We start from the raw sequence: 21,464 nt of genomic DNA, 5'->3' as shown, positions 1-21,464 counted from the left end.
GGTGAAATCTGATTTTCTGTTTGTAGCTCCGCCCACGTGTGCAGGTGGGCCGCGAGACCCCCAGAACATATCACCCCAGGTAGTGAGGGATCTGCATACCAAGTTTCGTTCAAATCGGTCAAGCCGTTTTTGAATTACTGTGAGAATGGCAGCTTTTTACATTTTTTCCCTTGACATGAATGGGTGAAATCTGATTTTCTGTTTGTAGCTCCGCCCACGTGTGCAGGTGGGCCGCGAGACCCCCAGAACATATCACCCCAGGTAGTGAGGGATCTGCATACCAAGTTTCGTTCAAATCGGTCAAGCCGTTTTTGAATTACTGTGAGAATGGCAGCTTTTTACATTTTTTCCATTGACATGAATGGGTGAAATCTGATTTTCTGTTTGTAGCTCCGCCCATGTGTGCAGGTGGGCCGCGAGACCCCCAGAACATATCACCCCAGGTAGTGAGGGATCTGCATACCAAGTTTCGTTCAAATCGGTCAAGCCGTTTTTGAATTACTGTGAGAATGGCAGCTTTTTACATTTTTTCCATTGACATGAATGGGTGAAATCTGATTTTCTGTTTGTAGCTCCGCCCACGTGTGCAGGTGGGCCGCGAGACCCCCAGAACATATCACCCCAGGTAGTGAGGGATCTGCATACCAAGTTTCGTTCAAATCGGTCAAGCCGTTTTTGAATTACTGTGAGAATGGTAGCTTTTTACATTTTTTCCATTGACATGAATGGGTGAAATCTGATTTTCTGTTTGTAGCTCCGCCCACGTGTGCAGGTAGGCCGCGAGACCCCCAGAACATATCATCCCAGGTAATGAGGGATCTGCATACCAAGTTTCGTTCAAATCGGTCAAGCCGTTTTTGCGTGATCGCGGCACATACACACACACATACACACATACATACCTCCGATTTTATATATATATATATAGATTTAAATATATTCTGTTCTTTTTTTTTTTAGAATAATGATAATTATACAAAGCTCTATCCTGAAGAAGCCTTCAATATAAAACGAGAGCAAAAGGGAGATGTTCCTTCAACATTCGAGCTAAGTATTATGAAGTAAAAAAGAACAATAGTAAAAAAGCAGTAAAAAAGACCAAAAAGTAGTCATTCAAAAATTTACAAATCAATAAAAAGAGAAGTAATTGGATCAATGATAGCCCGCAAGCAGGCCAATAGCTAAGACTGGTTCTAACAGCAATTGACTGCGGGCCCTCGAGATCCATAGTCTCTATTTCTGATATGACTAAACAAAGATCTTCTTGATCTAGCATTTGCCTTTAATAGGAGACACCAGTGTATATATTGTCCATATGCTTTGGAAACAGATATTATTATTTACAATCTCAGACTAACTATAATTCAGCTAGGGTGATTTATTGTATAGTCTGCCCATGCAGGCTATATTATATAGATCAGACAAAATGGAGCATTAAGATAGGAATAGCTGAACATTTAAGATGTATACAAAATGGACATGCTGGAGCTCCATTAACAAATCATTGGTGTACAGAAGGCCATAAGCTTTCTGATTTAAAGTATGTAGTATTGTATCAGGTTCACTCAGAAGTGGGAAATGATTAATGCGAGTTTGTTATAAAGAGCAGTGTTTTATTTTTAGATGGAATACGGTTGAACCTTATGGACTGAACATTGAGATTGAGTGGCATAATTTGTAAATTTGCAATCAGAGCAGTGGACATTTGTGTGAGTGAATGGAGATTGATGTAGACGCACATATAATCAGGTTTTATGTGCATAGATGATAGTGAGTAGTATCGGTATATGGTGATTTGGGGGGAGTATATCTTACATGTGACAGGTTTGGTGTCACTTTATTAATAGGGGGTGAAAGTCAGTAAGATAATATGGGAGGATAAATGATATAAGCATGGGGTCGATTGGGGACCTATAACGTGTGAGAAGAGGTTGAATGAATGACGCTATGGTGATTCTTCACAATGGTTTGCTCTTTAACAACATTACTAGCCTGTCAAAATTCCCACTCCATTTCTCCTATCCATGATTACCTATTCTTGTTCCTCAACACTCTCCCATTCAATCACCAAGTCCCTGTCATCTTCTGCTATGTTCTCCATTTCCCCATCCCAGATCACACCCTAGTCATATCCATATTCTGATCTGCTGCTCCCCCCCCTCCTTAGTCATCTTCTGCTCTATTTACACCAGGTTTCAGTCTTCATGCCCAAAATTGGGCACACAAATCCCTACTAGGTGCTATTCTATAAAGGGTGATAATCCCGGAGAGCACCTACCCACCTTTCCACCCCCCACTCCTTCCTGCTCCTTCCCCACGAGGCGCACACCTTACCTCTAGCTCTTCGCAGATATGAGCAGCAGCTCCAACCTACTGCTCGTGCTGTCGTCAGAGCTCCCGTTTGATGTTACTTCCAGGTCTTGTGACTAGGAAGTTATGTCAGAGGGAGAGCCAACGCCGGTGCGGGCAGCGAGTTGGAGATGCTGCTCATGCCAGGGAAGCTAAAAGGTATGGGGAAGGGAAGGGGCACACATGCGGCAGAGGGGTGGAGGAGAGGGGGAGGGGGTGTGCCACCATCCTGGGCACTTCCCACCTTTATACCAGTGATCCCAGAGCACCCTTTATAGAATATCACTGAATGCAAATTTTTCCAGTGCCTGTTTTTTAGCACCATTTACTGAATCAGGCTCTAGGTGTGCACAGCATGTGCTCTTAGTGACATTTATTCTCATATAACACACTCACATATACACAACACAAAACAAAAACTTTCTGGTTGTCTATCCCTGAAAATAGCATGTGGTTTTTGTTTTTTTTAATCTTTGAAAAAAAAATATTCATATTGTGCCCTTCAATATTTTTGGTAGTTCTACACGATGCTTGACAAGGACACCCAAATACTTGTATCTCAAACAGTAAGAATGCAAAGCTTGATATATTTGGAGCTTAACAAAACAGTAAAAACCATTGGAACTGGCATTCTGATTCACTGCTTGCAACAGTTTCTGAATTACAAATTATGATATGCTTTCAGATCAATTATTTCTTGTGTGAATAATATTATCCAATTATCAGACATCATGCATGCATGCTTGCTACTTGACTTCCTGAAGAGCACTCAAGTGTTATAACTCCGATGCAGACAGACAAGTTCAGTGGACTAATTAGCAATTGATAATGAAAGAAAATATTGTTGAGGCCCCTCTCAACTGAAATATCCTAGATTAAAAGGTAAAGCATCCAATTGTGTCTCCACTAAAGGATTTGCTTTCTCCTGAAAAGTTTGATTATAATAATAGAGGTTAATTGAGAAGGCAAATCATACAACAGTTTCAGTAATCTGCTTGCCACGAGACAGTACTCTTTTTCAGTTTGTTTGTAATTGCTGTCATACCAGATGCCGTGAACATACAACAAAATCCAGATGAATGGAGCTAGAACCCTGAATAATGATTAAAAAAACAAATAGAAACAGACTTGCATCAGTCCTCATTTTGCCAGGTTAAGATGCAAGAAGCTCAAGTTGCTCAAATTTGGATAAGAGAATTTGGATAAAATTTAATTGGAATGTCTCATGCTTCATAGACTGTGTAGTTTATTTGGTCATTATGTAAAGGAGAATGGAATCTAGCTCCCAACCCAAGCTTATCAAAAGGGTATAGAGTTTCCTACATGCCTGCCTAAGGATTGCCTAGGTGGATACCAATACAGATTAATGATAGACCTCCCAGGCAACTGAAGGTACTAAAATTCCTCTAATGCCATTGTTCCTAATTTGTACACCGCCTGAAATAAGATTATTTAAAATGAAAGAAGGACTGTATTAATCCCATTCAACATTAATATGATTTCTCCCACTGCCCTCTTGTTTTTAACCTTAATTGTACTCTTTTCCTTTATTTTAAAATTGTATTTCCCCCTACTATCCTCTTGGTAGGCTTAAAAGCGATATATCCCTGGACTGGATGGCATCCATCCAAGGGTAATCAAGGAACTGAAAGGGACTATAGCTGAACTGCTTCAACTATTAGCCAATCTGTCATTCAAATCGGGAAAAATTCTGGAAGACTGGAAGGTGGCAAATGTTATGCCAATCTTCTAAAAAGATTTGAGGGGAGATCTGGGAAACTACAGACTGGTGAGTTTGACCTCGGTACTGGGAAAGATGGTAGAAGCGCTGATAAAGGACCGCATCATTGATCACCTTGATAGACACGGTCTGATGAGGACCAACCAGCACGGTTTCAGCAAAGGCAGATCTTGTTTGAAGAACTTGCTGCACTTCTTTGAGGGAGTAAACAGGCAGATAGACAATGGCAACCTGGTCAACATTGTATATCTGGATTTCAGAAGGCATTTGACAAGGTTCCGCATGAACGACTACTTTGGAAAATTGCAATCCTTGGAGTCGAGGGTGAAATACTCATGTGGATTAAAAACTGGCTGGAGCATAGGAAACAGAGAGTGGGGGTAAATGGACAATACTCGGACTGGAAGAGCGTCACCAGAGGGGTGCCACAGGGCTCGGTGCTTGGACCCGTGCTCTTCAACATATTTATAAACAATCTGGACATTGGTACGACAAGTGAGGTGATTAAATTTGTGGACGATACAAAGTTATTCAGAGTAGTGAAGACTCAGGGGGATTGCGAAGATCTGCAACGTGACATAATCAAGCTTTAGAAATGGGCATCAACATGGAAAATGAGTTTCAATGTGGATAAGTGTAAAGTGATGCATGTCAGTAACAAAAATCTCATGCACAAATACAGGATGTCTGGAGCAGTACTTGGAGAGACTTCCCAGGAAAGAGATTTGGGAGTTCTGATTGACAAGCCATAATTAAATATACCTCTCTAATTCAAAGGCAAAACCCCATATATTTTGTATATGGCTACTTAAGTTGTGTATGCAAACTGGTACATACATATAGCTGGTTTGTGCGCACAACTTAATTGATTAATTGACCTAATAGGTGTCAATAATTAGCAGTACCTTTTAATTGATGCTAATTGACATTAATTAAAAGTTACATGCACAACTCGGAAAGTGTGATTTTATAAAAAATCATGTTCTAGTGTGCAAATTTGAAAAGGGGGCATAGGCAATGGAGAGGCAAGAGTGAATCAGGGACTTTCCTAAAAGTTATGTACATTGTTATAGAATATGCCCAATCTGCTCACAATTTAGGTGCAAGCATTTAGGCCTGGTTTTAGCTGACCTACATGGGTGCAGCAAAAAGTTACGCAAAACACTAAAACTTAGTGCAATTATATAAAAAGTAGGTACATTTAGTAGAATTGCACTAAGGGGCTAATTCTGGAAGATACACCTGCCACAGCAGGCACTTACCAAAATGGATGTCTGCCATCAAGTGCTATACACTTAGGGCCAGATTCTGTATAGGACGCCCGGTCTCAGCAGCAGCCTAAGCAGCTTTTAAGAATCGCACATGGGCATCCTATATAGAATCACATTTGTCCTATATAGAATCATGTCTGCCCTAAAGGACAGATGCCTAATCCCATCTAACCATTCCTGCTTTCTAACCGGTGTCCATGTCACAGATGCTGTTTAGAGAATTATATTGCCATTGAGCTCATCATGGCAAGGGAATTTCCCTGCCATGATCAGCTGAGCGGCAGCAGCAGGGAACCCCCCCCAAAAAAAAACAGACACATGGCAAGAGGGATGCCCAATCTCTCCTGCTGCAAACCACAAAACAATACCCAGCAGGAGATATGTCTACTCCCTCCTACCGGCACCCTCCCCCCCAAAAAAAATCCCTGGCAGGAGGAATGCCCACTACCTCCTGCCGGCACCCCCTAAACTCATGACCCCTGAACCTCCCACCCCCTGAAACCCCTACCCCCACAGCCCACCCAGACCTTTAAAAGTAAGGCTAGCCAGAGGGATGCCTACTCCCTCTGGCCAGCTAGCCCGCCTCTTCAGAATGGTGGGCCTTCCCCTTCCCAGTGCATCATGGGATGTACTGGGGAGGGGCCTAAAACCCTGATTGAGCCAAGCACCTAAGGCCCTTCACATATGAGGGGCTTTACGCACCTGGGCCAACCGGAGTCTTTGGCCTCCTTCCCAGATATTTAAAGTCTCTACCATGGGGTGGAGGGGTGCCGGCAGGATGGAGTAGGCATCCCTCCTGCTGGAGATTGTTTTGCGGTTTGCAGCAGGAGAGAATGGGCATCCCTTCCTCCGGCTGACTTGTGGTGGGGTTCAGGGATTCCCTGCTGCGGCCTCTCAGCTGATCGCAGCAGGGAGATTTCCTTGCTTCAATCAGTTTAGTGGCCGCGTCTAATTGAAATGTTGGCCAGCATTTCAATGGCCTACATTGCAGGCACCTATTGTGGCCCTAGGGGGTTGCCTAGGATCGTTTAAGCTTGCCTAAGGCCACTTTCAGGCAAAACCACTCCCACACCCACCCTTAGGTGAGCTTAAGCATCCCTACACGTCTCCCTCAACTGCGACAGACACCTATAGTGTAGGCAGCCTGTCTCGGGATGTTGTTTTTTTTTTTGTTTTTTTTTAGAAAACATGTATCCCAATTTGCTGGTTAGACAGCAGTAGGATGCCTACTGCTGCCTACAATCCAGATGCCATTTTTGTAATATAGCTCTTAGCCCTTAGTTCACTTTTTTCATATCATGGGAAAAAATAGCTTATGAAAAACTGGAAACTTGCTTGACTAAGTGTGTAGCCCTCGACAGAGACTATGTTGTTTAACTTGATTTTTTACCAAACTTTTCAAATCACCCTGGTATACTGCCTTTCTGTGAAGGATTGCCATATGGCTCCAGAAAAAGGAGGACTTACTGGGACATCTGGGTTTTAATTCTATTGCTTTCAATGGAAGTAAAACCCAGATGTCTCAATTCATCCTCCTTTTTCTGGAGCCATAGGGTAACCCTATTTCTGTGGCTGCAATCAACACGGTATATGTATTATATACAGGTACTTATTTTTCACTTGGGGCAATAGAGGGTTAAAGGCCTTGCCCAGAGTCACAAGGAGCTGTAGTGAAAATTGAACCCAGCTCCCCAGGCCATAACACTAACCACCAGGCTATTTTTTCACTCTGTTATTAAAGATCTTAATAAAAGCAGAATAGCATCTGTCAAATGTCTACAGAATAAGATCTTGGATATCTTCAAAACTATATTTTGCTGGTCAACAAGCTGAGCAAAAGAGGATTTTTTTTTTTTTTAACTGCCAGCAGGTGTATTTTTCACTGAATTGATCCCTTTTATGTCCTCATCCTTCTTCCTTTACAGAAAAACCTTACCTCCACTTTTCAAGAAATAAATTTCCTTGCAGACAACTTTCTCTCGGACACAGTTGATTTCACAGAAGATCATAAAATGGCTAGGAAAGGCTGGCATAATGGAAAAGATGACTGGCTGACAGAGCACTATTGCTGTACCCCCTTCATAAATAATAGCACATGATTAAAATGCTATAGAGGAGATGGCCGCCATTACATTCAAGCAGTGTACTGTGAATGCTTTCAGCACCCATCTTTACCTTTCATCTTTGTTTTCTTGGAGGTGGTATGCATTTGTCTTGTTTTGTTTTTTTATTCCTTGTGTATTTGATACTTGAATATTTGGATGATTTTTATAATGGAGAACTACTGCTGATTTGTTTCTTAATAATGAGTTGTGATGTTTGAGATAGCAGAAGGTTAAAAAAAAGCATCCTCACACAGTAGAAGCTTCACTTAAGAAACAAACTATGACTAATGCAGTGCTCTGCGATAGTGCTGTTGCCAGAAATATAAAAGATGGGCTACAGGTATATTTATGCTCTTTTTTTTTATTTTGTTGAAAGCACTTGGCACTCTAAAGGCAGTAAACAGGTTTCTTTATTTACTGCGGATATTTGCTAGTCAACCAATTCATAAAATGATGAATGAATCTTGGTCATTTGTGCATTCCTGTTAAACACAGAACATATATTTCTACTGATCAGTTGCTGGCTTACTGGAAGCACAACTAATTTAAAAATAGTGTGCCTTCCGGGTTCATTAAGGGCAACTGCGCTGTTAGTCTTGTGCACATTGGACTGATATGGCAGTAGTCAATAAACTACCGTATTGGTGCACTGACTGACCATTTTTCACCTTCCATGAGTGGATTATTGGATTATTGATCCTTGTTCTGATTAGTAGAGGAGAGGCTCGTGCCGTATCATTTCCTTTAAATGAAATGCATCTGTTATGAGTAAGACATTTGTCATAACTATTACAGACCTTTTAACTGATTATGAAGTCAAAGTAAGTTCAGAACTAGGTTAAGGAAAATGGCTTTGCAGATTGATGTATGGTCAAATATTGAGGCAAGCATTGTGCTGGTCTAATTTTTTTTTTTTCTAGGTATTTAAATTATTTAGGCTGGCTTCTTTCAGAAACAGTACAACAGGCTCCAAGGTCCATTGTTTTACCTCAGAATGACATTTCTTTTGTTACTATTTTTGACTCTGAAGGAGAAGAACTTTATTTCAGATTTTCCCCTTTGACCTGGAGTAATTTTTTCTGACTTTAAACGGGATTTTCAAGCCTATAAGGCCTTTGAAGCACAGAGAGTTGTGGTGGTTTCATGTCAGTCCTTTCAACTGATATATACTCAGTAATGTCTCTTTCCCCTTATTCCAGATATGTGCTGTCTTTCCAGTAGGGCAAAGGCATAATGCAAAACCAATAACGGATAATGTGGGCAGAGAGACTTTGATATGTCTGATAATATAATCTGTTATTTGCAGAAGTTTGGCATCAAAAAACTGTTCAAATCAAGCAAAAGGTGAAAATACGGAGATGCTTGCTTTCCCACAATCCTATGTTTCATGGCACACCATCAACTTTTTATTATTTACTTGGTGTGAGCAGTTCAGCATAGTCATTTCTACCCTTTTCCATCTCTTATCTTCAAAGTTTGCAAAATCAAATCATATGGTTTTGGGGGCTTCAGAAGCAAATTTTGTACAGTACATTATGCAAAATATTTTATATGAATCTGAAACTTTACTGAAATTATTTGAAAATACTGTTTCATATTAAAATATAACCACTCTGAGTTTCTACAAATGTAGTAGATTATTTTTTTAGTCAGTTCTCTACAGATTGTGTTATTTAGCATTCCCAGTATAGACCAAGATAGGAAAATTTTCTTTTTTTTTTTTTTACCATGAAATGTTATTGAAAGTTTTGTCAGATCACAAAAAGAAAAAACAAAACAACATAATATCAACAGTATATTGTAGTAACAATTCCATTAGAAAAAGTTCCATCATAAGATATGGCAATCAAATAGTAATATAATAATAATTTATCTAAGTGTATGTTATAACTAAGTAAAATAATCAGATAATCTTAATAAAAAAGGGAGGGAACAAGGGAAAGAGAAATGAGAAAAAGAAATGGAGGGAGGATGGGAGAGGGAAGACCTGTAGGATAGGAGAAAAAAGGGAAGGAAGAGATTTCCTAGAGGCCAAAGAGAAAGAAGAAAAAGGCTGGAAGATTAGTGAACAGTACTAATTGTAAAATTTGGGAAGCTTTTAATTCTCAGAGCAAAATGCGGATCACCAGACTTGATGGACCGAAGGTCTGATCCAGAGATGGCAGTTCTTATGTTCTTATATCAAAAATTAATGGATTTTACTTTTCAGCAACATAGAAACATGAATGCCAAATGGCCCTTCCAGTATCCCCATCCATAGCATCAATAATCTTCTTCTTTCTCTGAGAGATTCTATTTGCCTGGCTCACACTTTCTTGAACTGTTCTTGAGCAAGAACCGGCTTCTAAGTTTTTTTTTAATTGCACACGGCACTTCAAAATGAACTTAAAGAAATTAAACAAATGAAGGTGAATATCAGTTTCTGGGGAATAACCTCTCTAATTTAGGTTTTCACCCGGGTATATCCCATAGTGTCAAGTGTACACTATGGGCCTCATAATCAAAAATGGCTACTTGGACGATCAAAAAGCCTGATCGTCCAAGTACCCATAATCAAAGTAGGTTTTAGACGTATCTAAAACCAGCTTAGGCCTTTCCCCTGCCTCTAAACGCATAGAGCAAAAAGAGGCATTTTTAGAGGAGGGGAAAGTGCGGGTGGTGGGCAAGAAGTGGGCCGACCTACACCTAGGCGTACCACAGGTATAACCAAAATTTTAGGCAGGTTGTCAAGTCAAAACAGGTATAAGTGCCTAAAAAGGGGCCGCTGAGCTGATCGTTGCAGCTCAGCGGCCCCAGCAACCTGGATACCGCCTACTGAAACTATTGCTGCAGGAGAGATGGCTCATCTCTCCTGCCGCGATGGTGATTGCCCACCCCCCTCTGAACTGAGGCACTTTGGGGTGAGTAATGTGGTAGGGCATTTCCCCTGCCGGCGATCCTCACCCCAAAGTGCTGCAGTTCAGAAGGGGGTGGGCGATCACCATCATGGCAGGAGAGATGAGCCATTTCTCCTGCAGTGATCAGCCCTCCCCCTCGACTATGATTGGGCAGGAGGGAGCCCAAGTCCTCCTGCCCGGCGGCACCCCAAACCCCTGAGTACGATCGGGGCAAGAGGGAGCCCAAGCCCTCTTGACCTGGCGAGCCCGAACTTCCCAGATTCGATCAGGGCAAGAGGGAGCCCAAGCCCTCTTGCCCTGGCGGCAGCCCGACCTTCCCCGACTCGATCGGGGAAAGAGGGAGCCCAAGCCCTCTTGTCCCTGCGAGCCCGACCTTCCCCGACTCAATGGCTGCCATTATCTCCAGATAAGTTTAAGCAACAGATGAAATAGACAGTTGCTACTTTATTATTGAGTTAAATTATCACAGAGGCACAGTGACACTTAAATGAAATGTTTAAATTAAATGTTTTAAAAGTTTTTATTGCACAGAGCACTTTTTAGAAAAGAAAAACATGTTGGTGATTAAAAATGATGTTTTGGGGTCAAATACACAATGTACTTCTTGTGCACTTAACCTGTGGGATATACCTGGGTGAAAACCTAAATTAGAGAGTTTATTCCCCAGAAACTGATATTCACCTTCATTTGTTTAATTTCTTTAAGTTCATTTTGAAGTGCCGTGTACAATTTATAAAAAAAAGCTTAGAAGCCGGTTCTTGCTCAAGAACAGTGATAGATTGTGAATCTCTTCTAACATTCAGTAAAGGCTTGAATGTGTTCACACTTTCTTGAATTCAGACAAAGTCTTGTCTCCACCACCTATACCAGGAGACTATTCCATGCATCTATCACACTTTCTGTAAAAAAGTATTTCCTTAGATTACTCCTGAGCCTATCATCTCTTCATCTCAACTTCATCCTATGCCCCTTCACTCAGGAGTATCCTTTCAATTCAGATTTGCCTCATGCGTATTGATGCCATGTAGATATCTAAAGGTTTCTATCATATCTCCCCTCTCCCATCTTTCCTCTAAATTATATATATTAAGATCTTTGAGACTGTCCTCATACACCTTACCGCATAGGCCACCAACCATTTTAGTTGCCTTCATTTGGACTGACTCCATCCTGTTTATATCTTTTTGTAGGTGCAGTCTCCAGAATTGTACACAATATTCTGAATGATATCTCACCAGACTCTTACACAGGGGCATCAATACTTCCTTTTTTCTACTGGCTATTCATATGCACCCAAGCATCCTTCTAGTTTTTGCCGTTGCCTTATTATCCTGTTTGGTCACCTTAAGATTATCACATACTATCACACCAAAGTTTCACTCCTCTTTCATGCACAAATGTTCTTCACCCCCTAGACTGTATCCCTCGGGTATTTGTAGCCCAGATGCATGACCTTGCATTCTTAGCATTATATCTTAACTGTCAAATTTCAGATTATTCCTTTAAACTAAACTAAACTAAAGCTTAACTTTGTATACCGAGGAACCAAGATGATGGATTGAAGGCTTGGCTGAGCGCTTCGGCTCAGAAGCTTGTCAATATTTTTTGCTACTATAAAAAATTACCTTTATCGATGCTGAAGATGAGAGGGCGCAGTGCTGCTGCAGCCTCGTGGTGCCCCGACCCAGCCACTTTCGGCAGTATCGATCGTCTTCTGCGTCGAATGCAGGACATCGCTGGAGCGTCAGATTGCCTGCTGGAGACGCACCGGGGCGAGGCGGAAGCGATCTCCTTGGGACCAGAAACCCCCTTGAGCCCCGACCCTGGAGTGCCTCCCCCTCCTCCCCAGGGCGCAAGTTCCCCGTGGGTTGATGAACCATCGGGAGTCGATGTGGGACTCTTCCCCGAGGCTGATGGCAACATATTGGGGACCTTGGAGGGGGACTCTCTGCATTTGCAGAGTTACCCTTTGGAACCTGGGGACTTACAAGCGCCACATTTGATTTGTGAGCAAGAGACCAGCAGCCACGAAGGAACCCCAGTTGGTGAGGAAATTGTTTCTTCTAAAAAATTCTTCTATACTTTGGAAAAACCCCAAAAGGTAACTCTTGAGGCTATTTGGGACCTAGTGGCAAATTTGGCTAAATCTATTAATCCTCAGTTCTCTCAGTTAGAGCCTAAAGTTAATACTCAAGAAAAGGAAATTGAGAATATTAAAATTGACTTACAAGATTTGAAAAACTCAACTTTGAATTCTTCCCAAGAAGTGAAAGCTTTTAAACAAATTACCGAAACACTTGTCAGAGATAATATTAATTTAAGGAGAAAATTGGAGTCTTTAGAAAATTTATCTCATAATAATAAACTTAGATTGATTAATTTTCATAGAGTAGCGGCAGTAACTCCTAGAGATATGTTGAAATGCTATATGAAAGACATATTGGAAATTTCTGAGGAATTGCTACCGCCAATTACCCAAGTGTATTATTTACCAATGAAAAGGGAAGAAAAATTAAAGGAAGAAGATGATCAATGAGTACTTAATATTTCTACAATTTTGGAACTTTCAGATAGCGAACTTGCAAAGCCGGCAACACTTCTTCTTACAGTTGCTTTGACACCAGACAAGAATTGGCTATTAAGACTTTTCTTTATGAATAAACAGAAAGACTTTCTAGGGTATAAAATACAAATATATCAAGATTTGTCATGAGATACACAAAAACGTCGACGTGAATTTTTGTTGTTAAAGCCGGGAGTTATTGCTCTTGGGGTGACCTATTTTCTTCGTCACCCATGTAAATGTGTGATAGTGTATTAATCGCAAAAATATGTTTTCTTTGATCCTAGTCAACTGACAACCTTCTTTTCAGCTGCTCTCCTGAAAAAAGGAGTAGATATTTGAAGCACTCATAGATTTTGATTTCCTGTCTCAGCCAATAACCATTATTTTATCTTTACTTTTATTTCTTTGTTATCATCTCGCTGATTTCTACATCCTGGTTCTAAGTATTGAGGACTTGAGTTAAAGTTAAACTATATTAAGTTATCTTGGATTAGTGGGCTAGTAGGATATAATTTATATTGTACTTTATTTGTTGCTTAACTTTATCTTTCTGTACAAGTGTTAACTTGATTGTAATTGAAAATTGATAAATAAAATAATAATTTAAAAAAAACTTTGTATACCGAGTCATCATTCTGAGAAGGCTCGACTCGGTTTACAGCAATTAAATAAACAGGGAATGTTTTACAAATGATAAATAGAAGATAATAGCAAAATTTCAAAATAATTAATTTTCATAATGTTTGGCAAATAGAGTAGTTTTTAAAGATTTATGGAAAAATTGAAACGAACTGGAACTCCTTAAAAAAAGGGGGAGATCATTCCAGAGTTGAGAGAATTTAAAGACTAAAGATTGACTGAAGATCTTGACTCTTTTAATCCCTTTTTTAGAAAGAGGGGAGAGTTTAAATTGTTGGATACTTCTTGCAAAGGAGAATCGGTAAATGTTCCAAAATAAAGGAATAAGAGGATTAAAGATACCATGTAAAATTTTAAAAGAAATACAAGCGTATTTAAATTGAATTCTAAAATAAACCGGGAGCCAATGAAGACTATGAAGCAGAGGGGTCACATGGTCAAATTTATGTTTTCCAAAGATTAGCTTCGCAGCAGTACACTTCCCCCTCCCCATTCGCAGTTTCAGTAATCGCGATTTCACATATTCGCAATTTTTTGGGGAGGGGGAAAAAAGAAAAAAAAGCAAAACCATCCTTAAGTCTTCCCCCCGGCATTCCAGCCTTACCTGGTGGTCTAGCGGGCTTTCGGGGCAGGAGTGATCTTCCTATGCTCCTGACCCGAGCAGATCGCCATTAGGAAATAGCTGTAGGGAGTTCCCGTCGGAGTCTCGGATAGGGCGGGATTGAGGGCGGGACTGAGAATTAATAGATGTTCCCTTTTGATGAAAAAAATAAATAATCACCTTATGTATACCTGAGGGTATTGATGGAACTTGGGGGAGTTCTAGCAGCTCTACTGGCTGACCTTTTCAATGCTTTTCTAGAGCAGGGTGTGGTACCAGAGGATTGGAGAAGGGTGGATATGGTTCTTCTCCACAAAAGTGGAAGTAAGGAAGAAGTAGGGAACTACAGGCCTGTAAATCTGACTTTCCACAGGTCCAGTGTTTCTCTGCTTTCCCTACCCTCCTGGTTCACAAAACCTTGTAGAAAAACCCCTCCCCCCTCCTCCTCAATCCTCTAGAGTTCTGACAGCTGACCAGTAGAGGCAGCAATGTAAACTATTCTGCCTGCACTTAGCCTCGCCAGGGCCTTACTCTGCAGTTCTGCTTCCTTTGCCATCACTTCCTGTGGGAACCATTGGGTAGGAGGAAACAGGGTTGGGTGATTTTGGGGTAACACTAGATGCCATTCAAGGGGTCAGAAAAGGAAAAGCAAAATGAGGCCTAGGGGATCTGGCCAATTGGAATCTTAGGCCATGCCCAGTGCATCCCAGAATACTCTGGGAGATGGGCCTAAAATTCCAGTTGGTCCATGTGCCCTTAGGCTCATCCCCGGTGCAAACCTTTGGGTGGAGGTCCAGGGGGGGATGGAGACAGACTTTCGGGGGTAGGGAATGTCAGCAGGAGGGACTGGGCATCCCTCCTGCCAACAACCTGTGAACGCCCCCAGTGATCAGTGGCAAGAGGGACTGGGCATCCCTCCTTCCAGGGATCATTGGCCGGGGGTTCACAGGGTATCGTCAGGAGGGACTGGGCATCCCTCCTGCCACGATCTTTACGGAGACAGAGGCTGGGTTGTCTGGGCCGCTGAGCTGATCCTAAACTTATACCTGTTTTGACTTGGTCTAAGTTAAAATGTATAAGTTTCGTCCAGGCAACCTGTCAAACTTTTTGATTATGGCTGCTGGACGACTAAGGGCTCCTTTTACAAAGGTGCGTTAGGGCCTTAACGTGTGGAATAGCACACGCTAAAATCCTGCGTGTAATAGCCGCTACTGCCTCCTCTTGAACAGGCAGTAGTTTTTCGGGTAGCGCACGCTATAGTGCGTGCTAATCCGGTGCGTGTGCTAAAAACGCTAGTGCACCTTTGTAAAAGGAGCCCTAAGTGTAGGTCAGGCCACATCCTGACCTACACTTACCCACTCTTCCAAAAATGCCCCTTTTCGCTCTGGGCACACAGAGGCAAGGAAAGGGCCTAAGCTGGTTTTAGATACGTCTAAAACCCTGTTTGATTATCAGTACTTGGACGACCTGTCTTTTTGATCATCCAAGTGCCGATTTAAGTGGGGTTTTAGACTTTTTTTTAAATTATGAGTCCCTTTGAGTCTAATTTAAAACATTAGCCAAAGCTTATGTTTTTCTCAAGTATGATTTAGTAAATACCTAAGAAAATAAATGAATTTTTAATATGTTTTTGTGTCAACAAAATGCTAATTTATGATTTTTTATATTTTTTTCACTAGCATATCATCTTTGTTGGCCACAGATATGGAGGGCTATGTATATTAATGCACAAAGCTTGGGCAATAAGATTCTAGAATTAGAGACTGAAATAACAAATGCCGATCTTGACGTGATAGCGATATCTGAAACCTGGTTCACGGAATCGCATGGGTGGGATATGGTTATACCAGGGTACAACCTACTTCGTTGCGACCGAGTGGGTAAATTGGGAGGAGGAGGAGCGCTATACACTAAGGAAAGCATCAAAACCACCAGAATCACAGATGTTAGATACACTGGGGAATCCCTCTGGGTGAATCTGGCCAGAGGGAATGAAAAATGCCTATACCTTGGTGTGATATATAAACCTCCCAGGCAACAGGAGGACAAAGACATGGAATTAATTGAGGACATAGAGAATATCACACTGCGCGGAGACTCAGTAATGCTAGGAGACTTCAACATGCCAGATGCAGATTGGAACACACTCTCCGCTACTACGGGTAGCAGCAAAAGAATATTAAACTCCATAAAGGGTGCACGTCTCAAGCAATTGGTGTTGGAACCCACCAGAGACCAGGCGTTACTGGACCTGGTCCTCACCAACGGAGATAGTGTCACTGAGGTCTCAGTAGGTGACACACTGGCCTCCAGCGACCATAATATGGTATGGCTCAACCTCAGAAAAGGATTCCCAAAAACAAGCACAGCAACAAAGGTTCTCAACTTTAGAGGCACAGACTTTAACCGAATGGGAGATTTCATCCATCAGGAACTACATAAACAAGCACAAACTGACAACGTGGAGGATATGTGGTCGTCCCTGAAGTCCATACTACATGAAGCAACAGACCGATACATAAAGACAGTAAGTAAACGTAGGAGAAACAAAAGACCCCAATGGTTCAGTAAAGAAATTTCAGAACTAGTTAAACAGAAAAAAGACGCATTTATCGCCTACAAACATTTAGGCAGAGAGGGGGCAAAAGAGGACTATCTAGACAGATCCAAAACTGTCAAAACAGCAGTCAGAGAGGCCAAACTCCGAATGGAGGAAGAGCTAGCACGGAAAATTAAGAAAGGGGATAAATCTTTCTTCAACTATATCAGTGACAGGAAAAGAAACAAAGATGGTATAGTACGCTTGAAGCAATCGGACGGTAAATTTGCAGAATCAGACTCTGAGAAGGCAGAATTACTAAACCAATACTTCTGTTCTGTATTCACTCGTGAAGCACCGGGAGCTGGTCCTCAGCTTCAGACGGGAGATAACCGGAAAGACCCGTTTCAAGATTTCGAATTTACGCCCAGTTGCGTCTACAACGAACTATCAAGACTCAAAGTAAACAAAGCAATGGGACCGGATAACCTACACCCCAGAATGCTCAGGGAGTTAAGAGAGGTCCTGGCAGAACCATTATCTGTTCTTTTCAATCTTTCCCTAAGCACAGGAAGGGTCCCCTTGGACTGGAAAACCTCCAATGTAATCCCACTCCACAAAAAGGGCTGCAGGACAGAGACAGCAAACTACAGACCAGTGAGTCTCACGTCTATAGTGTGTAAACTCATAGAAACACTGAACAAACAGCATATTGATACAATCCTAGACGAAGAAAAACTACGTGATCCACACCAACACGGGTTCACCCGGGGAAGATCATGCCAATCTAACCTGATTAGCTTTTTTGACTGGGTTACTAGACAACTGGACGCCGGAGAGTCACTGGACGTGGTATATTTGGACTTCAGCAAAGCATTTGATAGCGTCCCTCATCGAAGATTACTGAACAAGCTAAAATCGATAGGATTAGGAGACATTCTAACTACATGGATTGGGGATTGGCTGAGCGGCAGACTTCAGAAGGTGGTGGTGAACGGTACCCCATCTGAAGCATCGGACGTGATCAGTGGAGTGCCGCAAGGATCGGTCCTGGGCCCGATTCTATTCAACTTATTCATAAGAGATATGACGCAAGGACTTAGAGGAAGGGTATCACTGTTCGCCGACGCCGCCAATCTTTGCAACATAGTAGGCAAAAGCTTATTACCTGATAATATGACACACGACCTACTGCTGCTGGAACAATGGTAAAATACTTGGCAGCTAGGCTTCAATGCTAAAAAATGCAAGATAATGCACTTGGGCAAGAGAAACCCGCGTAGAACTTATGTACTAAATGGTGAGACATTGGTTAGGACCACAGAGGAACGCGATCTAGATCATTAGCGAAGACATGAAAGTTGCCAATCAAGTGGAGAAGGCTTCCTCCAAGGCAAGACAAATATTGGGGTGTATCCGCAGAAGTTTCGTCAACAGGAGACCTGAAGTTATGATGCAGTTGTACAGAACCATGGTGAGGCCACACTTGGAGTACTGTGTTCAGTTTTGGAGACCACACTACCGAAAGGACGTGCTGAGGATCGAGTCGGTTCAGCGAACAGCCACCAGGATGGTCACGGGGCTCAAGGATCTCCCGTATGAAGAAAGACTAAAGAAGTTGCAACTGTACTCACTCGAGGAAAGAAGAGAACGGGGAGATATGATTGAAACGTATAAATACATCACGGGACGCATCGAGTCAGAAGATGATATCTTCTGGCTCATGGGACCCTCGACCACCAGAGGGCATCCGCTGAAAATCAGAGGAGGGAAGTTTCATGGCGACTCCAGGAAGTACTTCTTCACCGAAAGAGTGGTGGATCATTGGAACAGACTCCCACTCCAGGTGATAAAGGCCAGCAGCGTGACGGATTTTAAGAAAAAATGGGATACTCTTGTGGGATCTTTAAGGGAGTAAATTCAGGGGGGGATACTTGGAATGGGCAGACTTGGTGGGCTATAGCCCTTTTCTGCCGCTGTTTCTATGTTTCTATGTTTCAATGTGTTTATAATGTTCACTTGTTCTTTTGTTTTTATTTAATATGATTACGTATGTCATTTTTATTTGATTATATAATTAATGAATTTTATTTGTTAGTATTTAATCTGATTATGTATATTATATTTGAAACTTTATAAGAACATAAGAAGTTGCCTCTGCTGGGTCATACCAGAGGTCCATCGTGCCCAGCAGTCCGCTCCCGCGGCGGCCCATCAGGTCCATGACCTGTAAGGTGACTGGCGTCTAAGTCCTTTTAATCCTCTTAGCCTTATCACTACCTCTATCTGTAACCCTCAACCCCCGTGTCCTTCAGGAAATTATCCAATCCTTCCTTGAAGCCCGGTAGGTTACTACGTCCTATTACAACCTCTGGAAGCGCATTCCAGGTGTCCAACACCCTCTGAGTGAAAAAGAACTTCCTGGCATTGGTTCTAAACCTGTCCCCTTTTAATTTCTCCGAGTGCCCCCTTGTTCTTGTGGTTCCCAATAGGCTGAAGAATCTGTTCCTTTCTACCTTCTCTATACCTTTCATGATCTTGAAAGTCTCTATCATGTCTCCTCTGAGTCTCCGCTTTTCCATAGAGAAGAGCCCCAGCCTTTCTAACCTGTCTGCGTAAGAAAGGTTCTCCATCCCTTTTACCATTTTCGTCGCTCTCCTCTGAACCCTTTCAAGCATTGCCATGGCCTTCTTGAGGTATGGTGACCAAAATTGGACACAGTACTCCAGATGCGGGTGCACCATTGCGCGATACAGCGGCATGATGACTTCCTTCGTCCTGGTCGTAATTCCCCTCTTAATAATACCCAACATTCTGTTCGCTTTCTTTGAGGCTGCTGCATATTGTGCCGTTGATTTCATTGTTGTATCTACCAGCACACCCAAGTCTTTTTCAAGGTTACTTTCCCCTAGCACTGATTCCCCCCATTTTGTAACTGAACATCGGGTTCTTCTTCCCTATATGCATGACTTTGCATTTCTCTACATTGAAGTTCATTTGCCATTTATTCGCCCACTCTTCCAGTTTGTTCAGGTCCCTTTGCAGGTCTTCACATTCTTCAGCCGTTCTAACCCTGCTACAGAGTTTGGTGTCATCCGCAAATTTTATAACTTCACACTTCGTCCCCGTTTCCAGGTCATTTATGAATACATTGAACAGTAGCGGTCCGAGCACCGACCCCTGCGGAACACCGCTCGTGACCCTCCTCCAGTCCGAGTAGTGTCCCTTCACTCCAACCCTTTGCTTCCTGCCTGTCAATGACTTATTTTTAAAGTTATGTTTGTATTTTTATGCATCATGTGAATACTGTGAATCATGTGAATACTGTGTGCAATTCTGGAGGCCACACTACCGAAAAGATGTGCTGAGAGTAGAGTCGGTGCAACGGATGGCCACCAGGATGGTCTCGGGGCTCAAGGATCTATCGTACGAGGAAAGGCTGAAAAATTTGCGGCTGTACTCACTCGAGGAACGTAGGGAGAGAGGAGACATGATCGAGACGTTTAAGTATATTACCGGCCGTATCGAGATGGAAGAAGAGATTCTCTTTCTCAAAGGACCCTCAGCCACAAGAGGGCATCCGCTCAAACTCAGGGGTGGGAAATTTCATGGCGACACCAGGAAATATTTCTTCACCGAGAGAGTGGTTGATCCTTGGAACGAGCTCCCAGTGCAGGTGATCGAGGCAAACAGCGTGCAAGAATTTAAGAGTAAATGGGATGCCAATGTGGGATCCCTTAGAGGGTTAAGCCAAGGGAACCTGTCACCAGGAGTGGGATCCCTAGGATAGTAGGCTTGGGGGTGGGTCAGTAGAGTGGGCAGACCTGATGGGCTATGGCCCTTATCTGCCGTCATCTTCTATGTTTCTATATGTTTCTATATTTGTATTGATATTTACTTTTGGGCTGCTTTTATAGGAGCTCTTTATTCTTATATAAATCATTTGGGGGAATTATATGGTAGGAAGCCTCTTTCAAATATTTATTCTTTTGTAATTTGTAATTTTTATTTATTATTTAATATTGATGTGTATAATTGTTTATCTCATTGGTGTGTTTATTTTAGATATGGACTCCTGATGAAATCATGAGCTTGTCTTGAGTCCTATATATGAATTATATTAATAAAGAGCTTTGAAATAATTGATTGCTTTGTCAATTTCCATTGCACCTATTGTTTTGTCTCCCACTTGTTTGGACTCCTTGCTGGTGTTTTATGGGCTTCCCATATCTTCTTTTCTTGTGACAGATTAAATAGGCTATATGGTCTTTATCTGCCTTCATTTTTCTCTGTTTTCTAAAACTTACCTTGGAAGGTGAGAAAGCCTAGGACCGTGAACTTTGGAGAAGCATTTAAGAACTTGATTTAAATATTTACAAGTATTAAATATCAACCCAGCACTGTAAGACACTTGTATTTAAAGGAGTGGATTTTAACCTCTTAATGGATAAAGACCCAAAATATATTTTGGTCCTTTTTCTTTGCCACAAAATTTGTGCTGCCCCAGCACTAGGAATGGGGAACTGAAATGAAAGTGGCTTCACTATGATGAGAAACTTAACTTTTTTTCTTTTTGTTGAAGTGAAGATACGACTCATCTGTGAAGGGCACTGCCACACTAGGAATTTGTTATAATCCAAGGAAAGCACATTTTATTAATGTTGTACTTTTACAGTTAGTGATGGGATCTCACTCCTGCAGACTAGCTAGGATATCCAGCTTTCAGTTGACAACTCACCATTAATGTAACATGTAC

Source organism: Geotrypetes seraphini, chromosome 1 (genome assembly GCF_902459505.1).
Source record: "Geotrypetes seraphini chromosome 1, aGeoSer1.1, whole genome shotgun sequence".
NCBI classification, from domain to species: domain Eukaryota; kingdom Metazoa; phylum Chordata; class Amphibia; order Gymnophiona; family Dermophiidae; genus Geotrypetes; species Geotrypetes seraphini.
Note: the sequence above shows the minus strand (reverse complement) of the source record.